We start from the raw sequence: 18,684 nt of genomic DNA on the forward strand, positions 1-18,684 counted from the left end.
ACGTTCCCGTTTTAAGCGCGATATTTTGTCACGAAAAGATGCTCGACTATGCATATTCTTGACAGTTTTGGAAAGAAAACACTCTGAAGTTTCAGAATCTGCAAAGATTTTGTCTGTAAGTGCCCCAGAACTCATTCTACAGGCGAAACCAAGATGATGCATCACCCAGGAATTAGCAGAATTTCTGAAGCTCTGTTTTCCATTGTCTCCTTATATGGCTGTGATTGCGCAACGAATGAGCCTACACTTTCTGTCGTTCGCCCAAGGTCTTAGCAGCATTGTGACGTATTTGTAGGCATATCATTGGAAGATTGACCATAAGAGACTACATTTTCCAAGTGTCCGCCTGGTGTCCTGCGTCGAATTCGGTGCGCAATTGCCAGCTGCTTCTACTTTACCATTTGATTCAGGGGAGAAAGCATGTGTCCAAGAACGATGTATCAATGAAGAGATATGTGAAAAACACCTTGATGATTGATTCTAAACAACGTTTGCCATGTTTTCAGTCGATATTATGGAGTTAATTTGGAAAAAAGTTTGCGTTTTGAGGACTGAATTTATGGATTTTTTTTGGTAGCCAAATGTGATGTATAAAACGGAGCTATTTCTAATACACAAGGAATCTTTTTGGAAAAACTGAGCATCTGCTATCTAACTGAGAGTATCCTCATTGAAAACATCAGAAGTTCTTCAAAGGTAAATTATTTTATTTGAAGGCTTTTATGTTTTTGTTAATGTTGCGTGCTGGATGCTAACGCTAATGCTAACGCTAAATGCTAACGCGAAATGCTAACTCTAGCTAGCTACTTTTACACAAATTATTGTTTTCCTATGGTTGAGAAGCATATTTTGAAAATCTGAGATGACAGTGTTGTTTACAAAAGGCTAAGCTTGAGAGATGGCATATTTATTTCATTTCATTTGCGATTTTCATAAATAGTTAACGTTGTGTTATGCTAATGAGCTTGCTGATAGATTTACACAATCCTGGATACAGGGGTTTTTTCATAGCTAAACGTGACGCAGAAAACGGAGCGATTTGTCCTAAACAAATAATCTTTCAGGAAAAACTGAACATTTGCTATCTGAGAGTCTCCTCATTGAAAACATCTGAAGTTCTTCAAAGGTAAATGATTTTTTTGAATGCTTTTCTGTTTTTTTGTGTAAATGTTGCCAGCTGAATGCTAATGCTAAATGCTACGTTAGCCATCAATACTGTTACACAAATGCTTGTTTTGCAATGGTTGAGAAGCATATTTTGAAAATCTGAGATGACAGTGTTGTTAACAAAAGGCTAAGCTTGAGAGCTAGCATATTTATTTCATTTCATTTGCGATTTTCATGAATAGTTAACGTTGCGTTATGGTAATGAGCTTGAGTCTGTATTCACGAACCCGGATCCGGGATGGGGAGATCAGAAAGGTTAAGGGGGCTGAATAATTTTGCACGCCCAATTTTTCAGTTTTTGATTTGTTAAAAAAGTTTGAAATATCCAATAAATGTCGTTCCACTTCATGATTGTGTCCCACTTGTTGTTGATTCTTCACAAAAAAAATACAGTTTTATATCTTTATGTTTGAAGCCTGAAATGTGGCAAAAGGTCGCAAAGTTCAAGGGGGCCGAATACTTTCGCAAGGCACTGTATAGAGTGGCATCTGTCATAAGGACTTTTCGACAGGAAAACAGGTAGAAGATCTGTCTACAGTTACAGTAATCAGCTGCTTATTGTATGCATCATATCAGCACTTGTGATACCCCTTCCTGTGACATTGTACAGTAAGTTACATGTATTATTCTCTACATAGGATTGAGGGTCGGGAACGACAAGGAAGAAGGGGAGCCCATATTCAAGCAGGAACAAGAGAGAGAGATAATAAACATGGTTTTGGCCAATAATGCTATCAGGCTCAGAGAACTACAAGCCAACATTATCGGTGACCATGCCATTTTCAATAATGTCCATCAGGTCTCTCAGTCAATACTGGCACGCATCCGGAAAATACATCAGGTTGAAATGAAACAACTTTATCGAGTGCCTTTGAGCGGAATTCAGAGAGGGTCAAACGGCTGCGGCATGAGTATGTGGAGGTTTGTATTGTTCACTTTAGTACTGTGATGTTGCATACTGCACACATGACTTTTTTTACATTGACTGTATACTAGACTTATCCTGAACTACACAATCTTGTCTTTCACTGTATTTCAGGGAGTTTTGCAGATGGATGCTGAGGAAATCCTGCATGAATTCATATATATTGATGAGGCAGGGTTCAACCTCACAAAAGCAAGAAGGAGAGGCAGAAATATCATTGGCCACAGGGCTATAATTAAGGGCAACGTGGGGTAACGTGGGGGTAACATCACCCTTTGTACTGCCATTTCACAGCATGGGGTTGTCCTCCGTCATGCCAAAATGGGCCCTTACAACACACCTCACATTCTCGCATTTTTGGACTGATTGAACCACATCGTCACAGCAGGTAATGAAATGCACCAGATGCAATACACAGTCATCTGGGACAATGTGTCATTCCACCGCTCTGCTTTGGTCCAGAACTGGTTTCAACACCATCCACAGTTGACAGAACTATACCTTCCACCATACTCTTCCACCATGTTTTCCCAGCAAATTGCCCTCCATCTGTTAGGGATGGCCATAAGGTAACTAGAAACAGTGTGCAAGCAAGTAGGGGTTTCATTCTCCAAATTTGCAAAAATACAAATTACTACAAGAGAAAATAAACCAAAAAGTGCTTTAAAATAGACTAAATGGATATTTATTTATTTATTTATTTTTTAAATGTAATTAAATGACTGTCCTATAAAGTTTCAACTTTAAAAAAAGATTTCTGCCTGCCTGTTTCTGCCTGAATGCCCATCTGTCTGACTGCCCGTCTGCCTGTCTATCTGTGTGTGTGTGTGTGTGTGTGTGTGTGTGTGTGTGTGTGTGTGTGTGTGTGTGTGTGTGTACTGTAGTGTGGCTCGCAGGCTGAGGAGAGTACAAGAGGCTGTACAGGACAGGGTGGAAGGTTAACAGATTGTGACATTTTCAGTAGGGCAGAGAGATCCACCGAGAGAAAGAGAAAAACTGTGAGAGAGCTAGAGAGAGAGAGCTAGAGAGAGAGAGAGAGAGATCTAATTATATTCCAAACCAGTGTTCTAGAGTTCCATCTCGAACTGTAAACACACTTAATCACCTAATCATAAAGCCTTGGATGAGTTCAATGAGGTGTGTTAGTCTTGTCCTGGGGCAGCAGGGGTGATTTACACTAATCTAAACCATGTCTCAGCACTGAAGGGTCAGTCAGTATCCTTACTACTACAGACCAGATGTAGGCTACACTCTATTGGAAGCAGGGGAGTTGTTGTCGAGACTCTTTGACAGAGAAATGAATGTGTATCGTCCTATCCAATGTCTATAAATTGGCCAGAGAGAGTATCATGTGATAGATTAACAGACTAGCTAGCGACTGAAGTGGTATCCCAAAGGGGACCATTAATTTTGACTCTATGTTCATGTATCATCACTCAACGTTCACCCCTCCATATAGCATGTCAGACAGTCTCTAGGAGTTATATTTCTATAGCTAGAGATATTTATCGCTATTAGCTATAAAAAAAAATATTTCTATGTCTATGACCGTAACTAGTATCTCTATAATCCAGGCTGTATCACAACCGGCCGTGATTGGGAGTTCCATAGGGCGGCGCACAATTGGCCCAGCGTCATCCGGGTTTGGCCGGTGTAGGGAATTTGTTCATAACGGATTTTTTTTTATTTTTAGAGGGTGGATCAGCTTAATAATGTGGAAAGAATGTTGCTTCCAATGTAATTGTCTGCATCATTTCCAATCCCCCATATTTTTGGGGTAAATATATATATCCATACACGCATGCATATATATACACATATATACATACACATACCTATATAGACATACATACCTTTTTAAATAATATACCTTTATTATTATTTCCCGCAAACCCTACCGCCGATCCCCCAATTGAAGTAAACTAATAAACACTTCCGCTTCTACCTTCAATCCATACATCTTATACACATTCTACAGACAGTCTACTTTACAATAGTTCTCTCTTGTTTGTTCTTAGTCCTTCCTCTATTTCTGATGTCCATCCAGTTTGATGATTTCTATTTGTAACTGTGCTATTTCACAAAAGTTCCGAACCTAAATACATTTTACAGATCCCATATGCTTTACATTGTTTATCTTGTTATTAGTCCCACCCTTCAGCTCCATTCAACCCCTCCCATCTGTCTCTCAACATCATCCATTTCGGATTTCTATTTGCCATATATTTTTCAACTGTGCTGTGATGCTTCACAAAAGAATTGAACCTTCCTATTCTCATAGCTTCTACAGATTGTAAATTAAAAATAAACATTTTTGCTAAAATAATTATTATATTATTGATTGATTGACTATGGCTTTTCAAATAACCCAGTATTGCTATCTGTAGTGTTAGTTCTAGGCAAATGTTGCAATTCTTCATAACGGTTCATAACGGACTTGCCTAGTTAAATAAAGGTTACATTTTTTAAAATTAAAAAGCACTGTTGAGAGCCACTGGTGGAGGCGGAGCCGGGGCCAGTCTATTGATTTGACTGTCCAAGCCCCCACCCAGTATGGTCATTATATAATTCAAACCCCATGATACAATGCCTCATTGAACACATCAAACGGCTGTCAGATATTTCGCAAAGATATTGATGTTTTTTTCTGCAGGCAAATGTCAACCAATGTCATTGCTTACATGAGATAATTGAAAATGCATTAAATATATATATTTAGCGGAAATAGCCTAATTCAGTGTGTTTATAACTGTTTAATAAACTAGTAATAACATTAGTACTAAAATGGTGAGTATTTGACGTGGTTGATGGAGTCAAATTGAATCAGGGTTATGTTCAACATAAAGAAAGTATCAATCGCAATGAAATTGCTGACATTCCAACTTAGTTCCATGTAGGCCTACTTTACAAGTGAAAAACAGCTGCTTTGTTTTAAATGGCCTAAATCAAATCAGTACTCAAGGAGGAAGGAACAAAACAATATTGTGTGCATTCTTGTCCAACGAAAATGTCACAGGTGAAGACCTGAGTTGTATCCTAACCATCCTATGCTATCATGAGAAGGCTAAATGTAAACATGTCAAAAATGCTCTTACTTAAAGCAGTTTACTGAGAACCTTCACCAGGGACCACAACAACACGTATACCTAGATATACTGAGCCATAGGATCAGCCTAAACTAGATTAGCCCATCTGATTGTCCAAAACCCTGACCATAAGCTGTCTACTGTCTAGTTCAACAACAGGGGACAGACAGCCCCATATTAGTCCCTCATTGTCTTGTAGCCTAGTCAGTGAACGATCGATTCACCTATGTTTATCGACTACCTGATGTGATGCGTCTGAGCCTCAAATACTAGTGTTATCATTGCTAAAAACCCAATTATACAAGACTTCGTGATGTTTACATGGTTAAGTAATACTTAGTTGGTATGGTAAGGGGCTTGTAACGCCAGGGTTTTGGGTTCGATTCCCACGGGGGACCATTACGAAAATGAATCCAACAAAATACGACTGTTTAGTGCAAAGTAGCTAGCTAGCCCGCTTATGGAGAGTTAGTTGAATAATTTCTTTGATGTGTTTTCTAAAAAATAAATCTCCCCAAAGTTATTATTAGCGACGTTAATTACCAGTCTGTCCATTGTGGATTCACATGGCTAGCAAGATATGTGCTAAAGTTAAAATCAATATTTTCCAACCATAACTTATAAAGTATGCACCATTGTTATGCAGACATTTTACTCACCCGATAGGTCGTTAAGTGGAATTTTCTTGCCAATGTCTGGACGAGGATTTTCCTCGATATTGCCAACCCTTTCTATGAAATAATATTTACTTCTTAAACTAGCTAAAGGCCAGTATACCGCTAACTCATCTCAAGTCTAGCGAGTTCGGACCTAGCACTCGCACTTCCAAGATCTACAAGGAACAACAGTGAATGTGGTCATAAAGTTCGCTAAAAGTGTATCCTAACGTTATCATCTGAATATCCAATAGATTTCAACCAGACAGCATATTTCTTGCAGAGTGCACTGCTTCTGAAGTCCTCTCTCCTCAGCAGCCTACTTGCTCTAACAATCAACCCTTCCCCCACTCTCCTCCTCTTATCCCTCCCTCTCTCCCTCTATACCAGGCCAGTCTGTCAGTGCTGCCTACTTCCCCTCTCTCTACTTCAAAAGTAGCTGTAACCATTGTGTGTTTGAGTGAGAGTGCGTGTGCGTGTGAAGTCCCCAGTCATGCAAGCTCGAGTGCTGTATCTTCATTTGTGAGATATTAAACAATATGAAAGAGCTGGCCGAGGTCAACAAGCTACCTTTCTCTCCTATAAAATCAAACTTTTAAAATATGTATTTAGTAGGGGCCTAAGTCAATGAAGTGATATAGTCTCTAAAGTAAAGGCTATCTGTTTTATTCAAACAATAATGGCAACTCTGGTGGTTGACCAAAAATATTTAGGCTAAACCATTCAAAGCCTTATAAAAACGTTTTTAAATGGATGTAGACTAGACTAGAGAGATCCAATGCAGTCAGTCAGTCAAGAGAGGTTGAGCACAAGTCAGCATCCAAACTCTTGTGTCATGGTCTATCGGTCCCTGTTCCTCTTCCTCCAACCCCCATCTGTTCGCCAAGCATTATATTCCCGCAGAAAACAAACGCTCCATTCATACATGCTCCTCTCGCGCTGGCGCAGGAGAATGAAACCATGAGCCCTACATGAGAACAAACTTTCTGGGCCCCGAATGAATGAGCAACCTGGACTCAGGGGTAGACGTAACATAGTAAATGTAAATCCAAAACACTCTAATTATGAATGTTACATTACATATGTTATGTATTCATTTGTGGATGTCCATCATCCATTTCAAATAATATATTAAGAATTTGCTAAATGTATATGTTACAGGTTACAATTTGTTGTGGGTAACATTAGCTAGGTGGCTAATGTTAGCTAGGCTAGGGGGTAGGGGTTAAAGGAACCTGGTCTCAGAACATTTCATATTATTCTGTATGTAAATCCGAGACACTCCATTTAGTATGATATGTTACGGCTGTATCGGCACTTCTGATTTTTGGGGGGAAATGCATACCAGTTCCTCTATAAAATACAAAGTAGCCTATTGCTGGCCAAGATTCACACAGAGGCAAAACAAGTTGATCAAAGCGGAATGAAGGCAGGACCTTCATTGAATAGCAGTGGGCATTTATTTCCTGATTCCGCTTTGTTCAAGTTTATTTGGCGCTATTCTGTGAATCTGTGAGTGACAGTAGTCCGTTCGAGATGGTACAGATTGGAAATGTGCCAGCCTTAATGGCATGATGTGCTTTTCCAAGTTGTCAAATGAAGGGTTTGTAAATTTGTTTCAGAATTCTTGTTAATGTAATTCATGAAAGCACCCTTTTAAATATGATCAATCAATTAAAAAACAACATATCAGTGTCACGGTGGTCGTAAGAACTGGACCAAGGTGCAGCATACGTAGAGTTCCACATCTTTATTATAAAGTGAAACTTAAGCAAAACAAAAAAACAATAAACGAACAACGAAACGTGACTACGTGATGCACATGCACAAACACAAAATAATATCCCACAAACACAAGTGGGAAAAATAACTACTTCAATATGATCCCCAATTAGAGGCAACGATTACCAGCTGCCTCTCATTGGGAACCAAACCAAAACACCAACGTAGAAATTTTAAACTAGAACACCCCTGGTCACGCCCTGACCTACTGCACCATAGAGAAACAAGGGCTCTCTATGGTCAGCGCGTGACAATCAGCCATTATCGGAATGATCCTTCAGTGCATGTCTGTGGTGCTGCTTGTGTGCCAGTGAGAGTGGGCCATTGCCCAAGGAGAGAGAGGGCAACATTTCAGCAGCAAGTATAAAATAATGACAGACTAACTAACTAGATCACCAATTCAAATCATAACTTGTAGCAGTTATCGCACTAGTTAACTATAGTTAACCAATAATTAATTTTGTTGTTGCCTTTCCACTGTGGAGTCTAAATAAATCTGCACTGTTGGAAAGCTGGGATTCCCCTCCATTAAACAGTGGCCATGTAATTGCCACAACATAAAAAATATTCTAAGAATAGCCTAATTGACAAATGACTTGCTGTGCATTTCCATCTCCCCTACAACATACATATTTTAGCCTGATATTTACAGTGAATTTGGAAAGTATTCAGACCCCTTGACCTTTTCCATCTTATTAATCTACACACAATAGCCCATAATGAAAAAGCAAAAACAGGTTTTTATACATTTTTGCAAATGTATTAAATATAAAAAACAGAAATACTTTACTTACATAAGTATCAGACCCTTTGCAATGAGACTCAAAATTGAACTCAGGTGCATCCTGTTTCCATTGATCATCCTTGGGATGTTTCTACAACTTGGACATGATTTGGTGTCACGCCCTGATCTGTTTCACCTGTCCTTGTGATTGTCTCCACCCTCTCCAGGTGTTGCTTATTTTCCCTGGTGTATTTATCCCTGTGTTTCCTGTCGCTCTGTGCCAGTTCGTCTTGTCCTCTTTTACTAGTCCTCCCGGTTTTGACCATTGCCTGTTTTTCTGGACTCCATTCCTGCCTGCCTGACCATTCTGCCTGCCCTGACCTCGAGCCTGCCTGCCATTCTGTACCTCTGGAACTCTGAACTGGTTTTGACCTTTTGTCTGTCCATGACCATTCTCTTGACTACCCCTTTTGGATTGTTAATAAACATCTTGGACTCTAACCATCTGCCTCCTGTGTCTGCATCTGGGTCTCGCCTTGTGCCCTTATAATTTTGAAAGGCACACACCTGTCCTCTATATGAGGTCCCACAGTTGACAGTAGAGGTTGAAGGATTAATCGGCATGGCCGATTTAAATTATGGCCGATTTCAAGTTTTCATAACAATCGGTAATCTGCCTTTTTGGACCCCGATTATGGCCGATTACATTGCAATCCATGAGGAAACTGCGTGGCAGGCTGACCACCTGTTACGCGAGTGCAGCGTCAAAAGGATCTTGTGGCTGCAATGAGCCAAGGTAAGTTGCTAGTTCGCATTAAACTTATCTTATAAAAAAAAATCAATCTTCACATAATCACGAGTTAACTGCACATGGTTGATATTACTAGGTTAACTAGCTTGTCCTGTGTTGCATTTAATCAATGCGGTGCCTGTTAATTTATCATCGAATCAGCCTGCTTCAACTTTGCCAAACGGGTGATTTAACAAAAGCGCAATCGTGAAAAGCACATTCGTTGCACAAAAGTACCTAACCATAATCATCAATGCCTTTCTTAAAATCAATACACAGAACTATATATTTTTTTAAACATGCATATTTAGTTAAAATAAATGTATGTTAGCAGCAATATTAGCTAGAGAAATTGTGTCACTTCTCTAGTGTTCAGTGCAAGCAGAGTCAGGGTATTGTCACACCCTGGTCAAAGTATTTTGTGTTTATCTTTATTTATTTGGTCAGGCCAGGGTGTGGCATGGGGTTTTTGTATGTGGTTTGTATGTATGGGGATTGTAGCTAGTGGGGTGTTCTAGCTAAGTCTATGGCTGTCTGAAGTGGTTCTCAATCAGAGGCAGGTGTTTATCGTTGTCTCTGATTGGGAACCATATTTAGGCAGCCATATTCTTTGAGTTTGTCGTGGGTGATTGTCCTTAGTGTCCTGATGTCATTGTTCTGTGTTAGGTTACACAAGTATAGGCTGTTTCGGTTTTCGTTAAGTTTATTGTTTTGGTAGTGTTTGTGTTTAGTGTGTTACTTCATTAAACATGGATTGCAATAGACACGCCGCATTTTGGTCCGACTCTCCTTCTCACCAAGAAAACCGTTACAGGTATATGCAACAGTTTGGGCCACCTGGCTCGGTGCAAACTGTTTCTTCCTAACAAAGACCATAATTACTTTACCAGAATTGTGCATAATTATGACATAACATTGAAGGTTCTGCAATGTAACAGCAATATTTAGACTTAGACTTAGGGTTGCCACCCATTCGACAAAATACTGAATGGTTCCGTATTTCACTGACAGAATAAACGTATTGTTTTTGAAATTATAGTTTCCGGATTTGACCATATTAATGACAAAAGGCTCGTATTTCTGTGTTATAATAAAGCCTATGATTTGATAGAGCAGTCTGACTGAGTGGTGGTAGGCAGCAGCAGGCTCGTAAGCATTCATTCAAACAGCACTTTACTGCGTTTGCGAGCAGCTCTTAGCAATGCAACTCCCGAGATTAGGCTGGCAATACTAAAGTGCCTATAAGAACATCCAATAGTCAAAGGTATATGAAATACAAATGGTATAGAGAAATTGTCAGCGCGTCCTATAATAACTACAACCTAAAACTTCTCAACTGGGAATATTGAAGAACTGGGAATATTGAATCACCAGCGTTCATATGTTCTCATGTTCTGAGCAAGGAATATAAATTTTAGATTTTTTTACATGGCACATATTGCACTTTTACTTTCTTCTCCAACACTGCATTATTTAAACCAAATTGAACATGGTTCATAATTTATTTGAGACTTTATGTGTAGATTGATTAAGATAAAACAGTGGTGGAAAAATAACCAAATTGTCATACTTGATGGAAAGTTACTCAAGTAAAAGTGAAAGTCACCCAGTAAAATATTACTTGAGTAAAAGTCTAATAGTATTTGGTTTAAAATCTACTTCAGTATCAAAAGTAAATATTATTGCTAAAATATACTTAAGTATAAAAAGTAAAAGTATAAATAATTTTAAATTCCTTATATTAAGCAAAGCAGATGGCACCATTTTCTTGTTTTTCAAATTTATAGATAGCCCAGAGCATCCAACACTCAGACATTATTTACAAAAGAAGCATTTGTGTTTAGTGAGTCCGCCAGACCATATGCAGTAGGGATGACCATGTGTTACCTTGAGTGCGTTCATTTTGTAATTTTCCTGTTCTGCTAAGTATTCAAAATGTAATAAGTACTTTAATTACCTTGATCAAGGACACAACTGCAGGAGGTGGTAGGTCTACATGGGAAAAGACACAGTAGCCTCCCAATATCAATAATGCTTGCTTTTTCATGTAGGCTATAATAATAGCAATGAAACGTGTTCAAAGTCATGAAGAAGTCATGGAAAATGTGCGTTAACAGTGATTAATCAACATGTAGTAAGTACTCTAATGGACCGACTTCGACAAAGACGGCTCCTGCACTTCTTCCATCCCAACTCAAGCACTGATGGTATGTAATTAATTTATGGATGTCCATCACAGGGTAGCAGGGTTTCCGGACATTTGACCGGCAACATTTTAATTTACTGGACATTTGCGAAATTTAACGGAATAATAAGCATTGGGTGCCTAACCTGATTAGTGCGTCCACCCACGCTGCTCGGAATGAAATAAATCACATTTAGAATATGGTAATTAATATTAACAGAACATGCAAGTCGTCTTGTTGGTTGAGCAAAAATAATGTGGACAGTTAATCTTACATGTTCAACGTGCACATCAGAATTCACTTTGAACATGAAAGATTAACTGTCTACATTTACTTTTGCTCAGACAACAAGACGACTAATGAACAGCTAAAATCACTATCCTATGTCAATCTACTATAGTAGAAACGTTTAGGTTAGCTATTATATTGGTCAGCTTGTCGAGCAAGAAATAGCCTATTCCAAACAGACGTGGGACAGATAGATTCCAAATTCATACAACCAATAGGCTACATACAAATTAAAACAACTCTAAAACCAATGAGACCGATGCAACAGATCCAAACGTTTTCCTTAAAATGTTGATAATCTATTATTTCTTCTCATTATAAACACAGAAATACGCATACGGTAGTAGGCTATGCATGAATGTTCGTTCCATAATGCAATTAGCCGGAAAACGCAGTTGTCAAAAGGGCACTGCGTGTGGGAGCGGTTTTATATCTGTTAGAAATGTTGAAAGAGAGGAGATCTAATAGGCTACTTGAAGGCAAGGTAAGACACGCCACATAATATGTATCCTGAACAAAAATATAAATGCAACATGTAAAGTGTTGGTCCCATGACGATTCATGAGCTGAAATAAAAGATCCCAGAAATGTTCCATACGCACAAAAAGCGGATTTCTCTCAAATGTTGTGCACAAATTTGATTACATCCCTGTTTGTGCGAATTTCTCCATTGGCAAGATAATCCATCCCCCTGACAGGTGTGGCATTTCAATAAGATGATTAAACAGCATGATCATTAAACACGTGCACCTTGTGCTGGGGATAATAAAAGGCAACTCTAAAATGTGCAGTTTTGTCACACAACAAAATGCCACAGATATCTCAAGTTTTGAGGGAGCAAGAAATTGGCATGCTGACTGCAGGAATGTCCACCAGAGCTGTTTCCAGATCATTTAATGTCCATTGCTCTACCATAAGCCGCCTCCAACATCGTTTTAGAGAATTTGTCAGTAAGTCCAACCGGCCTCACAACCGCAGACCACGTGTAACCACGCCAGCACAGGACCTCCACATCTGGCTTCTTCACCTGCAGGATCGTCTGAGACCAGCTGATGAAACTGAGAAGTATTTATGTCTGTAATAAAGCCATTTTGTAGGGAAAAACTCATTTTGATTGGCTGGGCCCGGCATCCAGTCATGTGGAATCCATAGATTAGGGCCTAATGAATTCATTTAAATTGACTGATTTCCTTATATGAACTGTAACTCAGTAAAATTGTAGAAATTGTTGCATGTTGCATTAATATTTTTGTTCAGTATATTAAAACTTTCAGGTTTCAAACAATTAAGTATATGTTTTCAAAATGCATACTGCTCATTGCAAAGTGGTGTGTGACCCGGTGATGAAGCCTGCCTTCTGTTGCCGTTAGATGCCACGGATATCTCATACTTCCGACCTCAGTGCATTCAAGACACCTGGGAAAATAACGAACTCCGACTGCGAACAATCTTTTGAACGGTCATCTAACTTGGAATTCCAACTCGGGAAGCTCCGACTTTCCGACCTGAAGATCCCTGACATCAGGATTTGACCTCGTATTTTTCAGGGTTCCCAGTTGTCTTGGTAGCATCACAAGATGCTGCAGGAGCAGCTATTGCACTGTCTGACATATTTTTCCCTCAAAGGCTCTGTATCTGTATGCTGTACACGTGATAAATAAGAATATACATAACGAATATACTGTATACATGCAGCAATTTAATTCCGATAAATTATGCAAATTACCTTATAGACCAATAAGCATGACGAGTCAAATGCATTTACATTTACTGGTATTTCCATCAATGAATAGGCTAAAAAGCATTATTTCACAATGGGATTTTTTCTTCTTCTTCCGGAGAACTGGCCAATGCCAATATGATTTATCTTCCTTTCTGTTATTTTTTGGGGGAACAAAGCCGGCTATTACCGGCTAATGGAAACCCTGGTCCATCATCCATTTCTTATGTTGTGAATTGCAATGTGTACATTATGTTAGGAATTGCAATTTGTACAATATGTTAGGAAGTTTGAAAACATACTATGTGTTACAAATTTGCTAAACGTATCATACGTTACAAATTCCAATTTGTTGGTGCTAATCTTAGCTAGGTGGCTAGTTGGATAATGCTAACATTAGCTAGCTGGCTAACATTAGCTAGGTTAGGGTCGGGGAAGGCTTAGCTAAATTAGGTTAGGGGAAGGGTTAGCTAACATGCTAAGTAGTTGCAAAGTACTTCAAAACATGTAAATATTTGAAAAGTTGCTAATTAGCTAAAATTGCCTGTGATGAGATTCGAACACACAACCATCCACCCATCCATCCTGAACAACTACCCGCCATTTGTTTTTTCCTTAAGTAACCTTCTGTCTTATGTACAGTTGAAGTCGGAAGTTTACATACACTTAGGTTGGAGTCATTAAACCTTGTTTTTCAACCACTCCACAAATGACTTGATAACAAACTATAGTTTTGGCAAGTCAGTTAGGACATCTACTTTGTGCATGACACAAGTAATTTTTCAACAATTATTTACAGACATATTATTTCACTTATAATTCACTGTATCACAATTCCAGTGTGTCAGAAGTTTACATATACTAAGTTGACTGTGGCTTTAAACAGCTTGGAAAATTCCAGAAAATGATGTCATGGCTTTAGAAGCTTCTGATAGGCTAATTGACATCAGTTGAGTCAATTGGAGGTGTACCTGTGGATGTATTTCAAGGCAGACCTTCAAACTCAGTGCCTCTTTGCTTGACGTCATGGGAAAATCAAAAGAAATCAGCCAAGACCTCCGAAAAAAATTGTAGACCTCCACAAGTCTGGTTCATCCTTGGGAGCAATTTCCAAATGCCTGAAGATACCACGTTCATCGGTACAAGCGATAGTACGCAAGTATAAACACCATGTTGGGACCACGCAGCCGTCATACCGCTCAGGAAGGAAACTCAATCTGTCTCCAATAGATGAATGTTCTTTGGTGCGAAAAGACAAATCAATCCCAGAACAACAGCAAATGACCTTGTGAAGATGCTGGAGGAAACCGGTACAAAGTTTCTATATCCACAGTCAAATGAGTCCTATATCGACATAACCTGAAAGGTTGCTCAGCAAGGAAGAAGCCACTGCTCCAAAACCACCATTAAAAAGCCAGACTACGGTTTGCAACTGCACATGGGGACAAAGATCGTACTTTTTGGAGAAATGTCCTCTGGTCTGATGAAACAAAAATAGAACTGTTTGGCCATAATGACCATCGTTCTGTTTGGAGGGAAAAGGGGGAGGCTTGCAAGCCGAAGAACACCACCCCAACTGTGAAGCACTGGGGTGGCAGCATCATGTTGTGGGGGTGCTTTGCTGCAGTAGGGACTGGTGCACTTCACAAAATAGATGGCATCATGAGGTAAGAAAATTATGTGGATATATATTGAAGCAACATGTCAGGAAGTTAAAGCTTGGTCGCAAATGGGTCTTCCAAATGGACAATGACCCCAAGCATACTTCCAAAGTTGTGGCAAAATAGCTTTAAGGACACCAAAGTCAAGGTATTGGAGTGGCCATCACAAAGCCCTGACCTCAATCCTATAGAAAGTTTGACTGAAAAGTGAAAACTGAAAAGGCGTGTGTGAGCAAGGAGGCCTACAAAACTGACTCCGTTACAGCAGCTCTGTCAGGAGGAATGGGCCATAATACTTATTGTGGGAAGCTTTTGGAAGGCTACCAGAAACGTTTGGCCCAAGTTAAACAATTTAAAGGCAATGCTACCAAGGACTAATTGAGTGTATGTAAACTTCTGACCCACTGGGAGTGTGATGAAAGAAGTAAAAGCTTAAATAAATCATTCTCTCTACTATTATTCTGACATTTCACATTCTTAAAATAAAGTGGTGATCCTAACTGACCTAAGACAGGGAATTTTTACTAGGATTAAATTTCAGAAATTGTGAAAAAAATGAGTTTAAATGTAGTTGGCTAAGGTGTATGTACACCTCCGACTTCAACTGTACCTCTCAGTCAAATCAAATCAAGTTTAATTTGTTACATGTGCCGAATACAACAGGTCTAGACTTTACCGTGAAATGCTTACTTGCTCACAAGCCCTTTCCCAAAAATGCTGAGTTAAAACAGTAAAATATATTTCAAATGAATATGGGTAAAAGTGACTAGGCAATCAGGATAGATAAGAGTAGCAGCAGCATATCTGAAGAGAGCTAAAGTGTGTCTATGTGTGTGTGTGTGTGTCATCAATATGTGTTTGCAATATGTGTTTTCTGTGTATCCATTAAAACAAAGTTATACTGTAGTATAACTTGGGTCAATCGTTTCGGGTATGCAGTGTGAGTGTGTGTGTGTGTGTGTGTGTGTGTGTGTGTGTGTGTGTGTGTGAATGTGTGTGTTGGATAGTGGAGGCTGGTGGGAGGAGCTATAGCCTCCACTGGTGTTAGAGTGTCAGTGTGGTATGTGTAGAATTTTTGGGTAGAGTCCAGTGAGTGTGCATAGAGCCAGTGCAAGAACTGTGCATTCGGAAAGTATTCAGGCCCCTTGACTTTTTCCACGCTACAGCCTTCTCCTAAAATAATCAATTTACACACAATACTCCATAATGTCAAAGCTAAAACAGGTTTTTAGAAGTGTTTTCAAATTTATATAAAAAAAAACTTTAATATCACATTTACGTAAGTATTCCGACCATTTACTCATTACTTTGTTGAAGCACTTTTGGCACCGTTTACAGCCTCGAGTCTTCTTGGGTATGACGCTACAAGCATGGCACACCTGTATTTAGTGAGTTTCTCCCATTCTTCTCTGCAGATCCTCTCAAGCTCTGTCAGGTTGGATGGGGAGTGGCGCTGCACAGCTATTTTCAGGTCTCTCCAGAGATGTTCGGTCGGGTTCAAGTCTGGGCTCTGGCTGGTCCACTCAAGGACATTCAGAGACTTGTCCCGAAGCCACTCCTGTGTTGTCTTGGCTGTGTGCTTAGAGTCATTGTCCTGTTGGAAGGTGAACTTTCGCCCCGGTCTGAGGTCCTGAGCACTCTGGAGCACATTTTCATCATGGATATCTCTGTACTTTACTCCGTTCATCTTTGCCTCGATCCTGACTAGTCTACCAGTTCCTGTCGCTGAAAAACATCCTCACAGCATGATTCTGCACCGTAGGAATTGTGCCAGGTTTCCTCCAGATGTGACGCTTGGCATTCAGGCCAAGGAGTTCAATCTTAGTTTCATCAGACCAGAGACTTCTCCCCTTCCTCCCCCATTAACGTGCCACTCACCTCCTGTGACCTACACAGAGTAGCTGGACCAGTCAGTTGGTCAAAGTGGTTTGAGGTTTGCTTTTTTTTAACAACTCGTGGTTTAGGCTACTTTATGGAAATTCCATGTTTTATGGATGGATTTTCTTGGTTTTAAGATTAAACACATTTTGGTACTAATTATGTTTGAATTGTTACAAAAATGTCTTACACTATTAGAGCCTACTGTTATAAAATGATGTGACCCACAGTTGCATGGTCACGTGGTGATTTATTATTATCATCAATGCCTTCACGAGTGTGTGTGTGTGTGCCTGCAATCATGCCTGTAGCCTACATGTGTACATGTTTGTGTCTAGACTACATGTCTGAAAGTTGAAAATGAACCTCAAAATATGCATCACATTACTGAGTGAGGCATGGGCCTCCCTAGCCTAGCTAGACAGCAACATTTCCCATGTGTTGCTCATTCAAATGTCACATACCTATCTTCACCCCACGCACCTCCCACTGGACACAGACGTCAATTCAACGTCTATTCCACGTTGGTTCAACGTAATTTCATTGAAATTATGTCGAAACAACATTGATTCAACCAGTGTGTGCCCAGTGGTCTCCCTCCTCCCTCTACATCTGTATTTGATTCCACTGCTCTTTCTCTCGTACAGTCTCTTTCTCTTTCTCTCTCTCTCTCTCTCTCACCCTCACCTTAATACATTCTCTCTCTCAAACACGTACAAACTTCCCCTGCTCTCTCTATACCCTCTCTTCTTACACACTTGTATACAGTATATCTCTCGCTATCTCTCTCTCTCTCTCTGATCTCTCTTTGTCTCACACAGATGTGCCAAAGGCCACAGACCCCCGTCTCTCTATACCCTATATTCTTACACATAGTCTTTTTCTCTCACTCTGGTCTCTCTCTATCTTTGGTCTCTGGTCTCTCTCTGTCTGTTATTTCAAGAATGATGGAGCCTATGGAAAAAAGCATTGAGTCTGCTGTACACTCCGTTCTTATAGATATCATTGTATCCCTTGAATTCCACATGTTCAACCACTCAGACAGTGTTTCAGGCTCTCACTCTGTCTCTCATCTCTCAATTCAATTCAAGGGGCTTTACTGGCATGGGAAAGAAATGTTTACATTGCCAAAGCAAGTGAAATGGATAAACAGAAGTGAAACAAACAATAAAAAGTGAACAGTAAATATTACTCTCTCTATATGTGGGGTGAAAACAGTAATATATAGGCCTAATGATTCACATGAGCCTGCTCTTAATTGGGGGAAATGTAAACCAATAGTTTAGCAGAACATTTTGTGAATTTGGAAGTGTGGAAATGTCATTGAAGTGAACGCAGACAAGCAAGAAGTACCTGAAAAGGCCATTAGTAACGCAACAGTGCGACCTAGTGGTAATACATTTTGTCTTCCTCGGACATCATGTTTACTTTGACAGTAACTCCATGCAACTTTTTATACTATGGATAGATCTATGCATTACAGCATATCTACTTGGAAATGTATCTCCCTGTTTGGAGTGGTTTACGCGGCAATAATCACTGTTTATTTACAGATTTAAAGATAACCTTTTGACGTCACTAAAGTTCCGTCAAAATTGTACCTGACAGCGGTGGGATTCGAACCCACGCCCCCGAAGAGACTGGAGCCTTAATCCAGCGCCTTAGACCGCTCGGCCACGCTATCTTACGTCGACAAACGCACGAGAACGAATGGTGTCCTACATAACAACATTACTATATTTATTTTCACATGCACTGGAAATATAATTATATTTTTATGATTTGATATTGATACAAAATAGATGATATTGTCAATTCAGT

The 18,684-nt window shown here is 39.6% G+C and overlaps 1 protein-coding gene and 1 non-coding gene across 2 annotated transcripts in view; both read right to left on the reverse strand.

The window, feature by feature from the left end:
* The window catches only part of gal3st4 (galactose-3-O-sulfotransferase 4), a 52,113-nt gene extending 45,931 nt beyond the window's left edge, over window positions 1-6,182 (reverse strand). Inside the window, exon 1 of the mRNA XM_021577702.2 lies at window positions 5,838-6,182. The gene's annotated coding sequence lies outside the window, so the exon portion shown is untranslated. The remainder of the gene's footprint in view (window positions 1-5,837) is intronic.
* A 12,283-nt stretch (window positions 6,183-18,465) lies between these two features.
* On the reverse strand, window positions 18,466-18,547 carry trnal-aag. Its single transcript has one exon. It is a non-coding gene; the product is annotated as a tRNA-Leu (tRNA).
* Between the last annotated feature and the right edge of the window lie 137 nt (window positions 18,548-18,684).

Source organism: Oncorhynchus mykiss, chromosome 21 (assembly GCF_013265735.2).
Source record: "Oncorhynchus mykiss isolate Arlee chromosome 21, USDA_OmykA_1.1, whole genome shotgun sequence".
Lineage (NCBI taxonomy): Eukaryota > Metazoa > Chordata > Actinopteri > Salmoniformes > Salmonidae > Oncorhynchus > Oncorhynchus mykiss.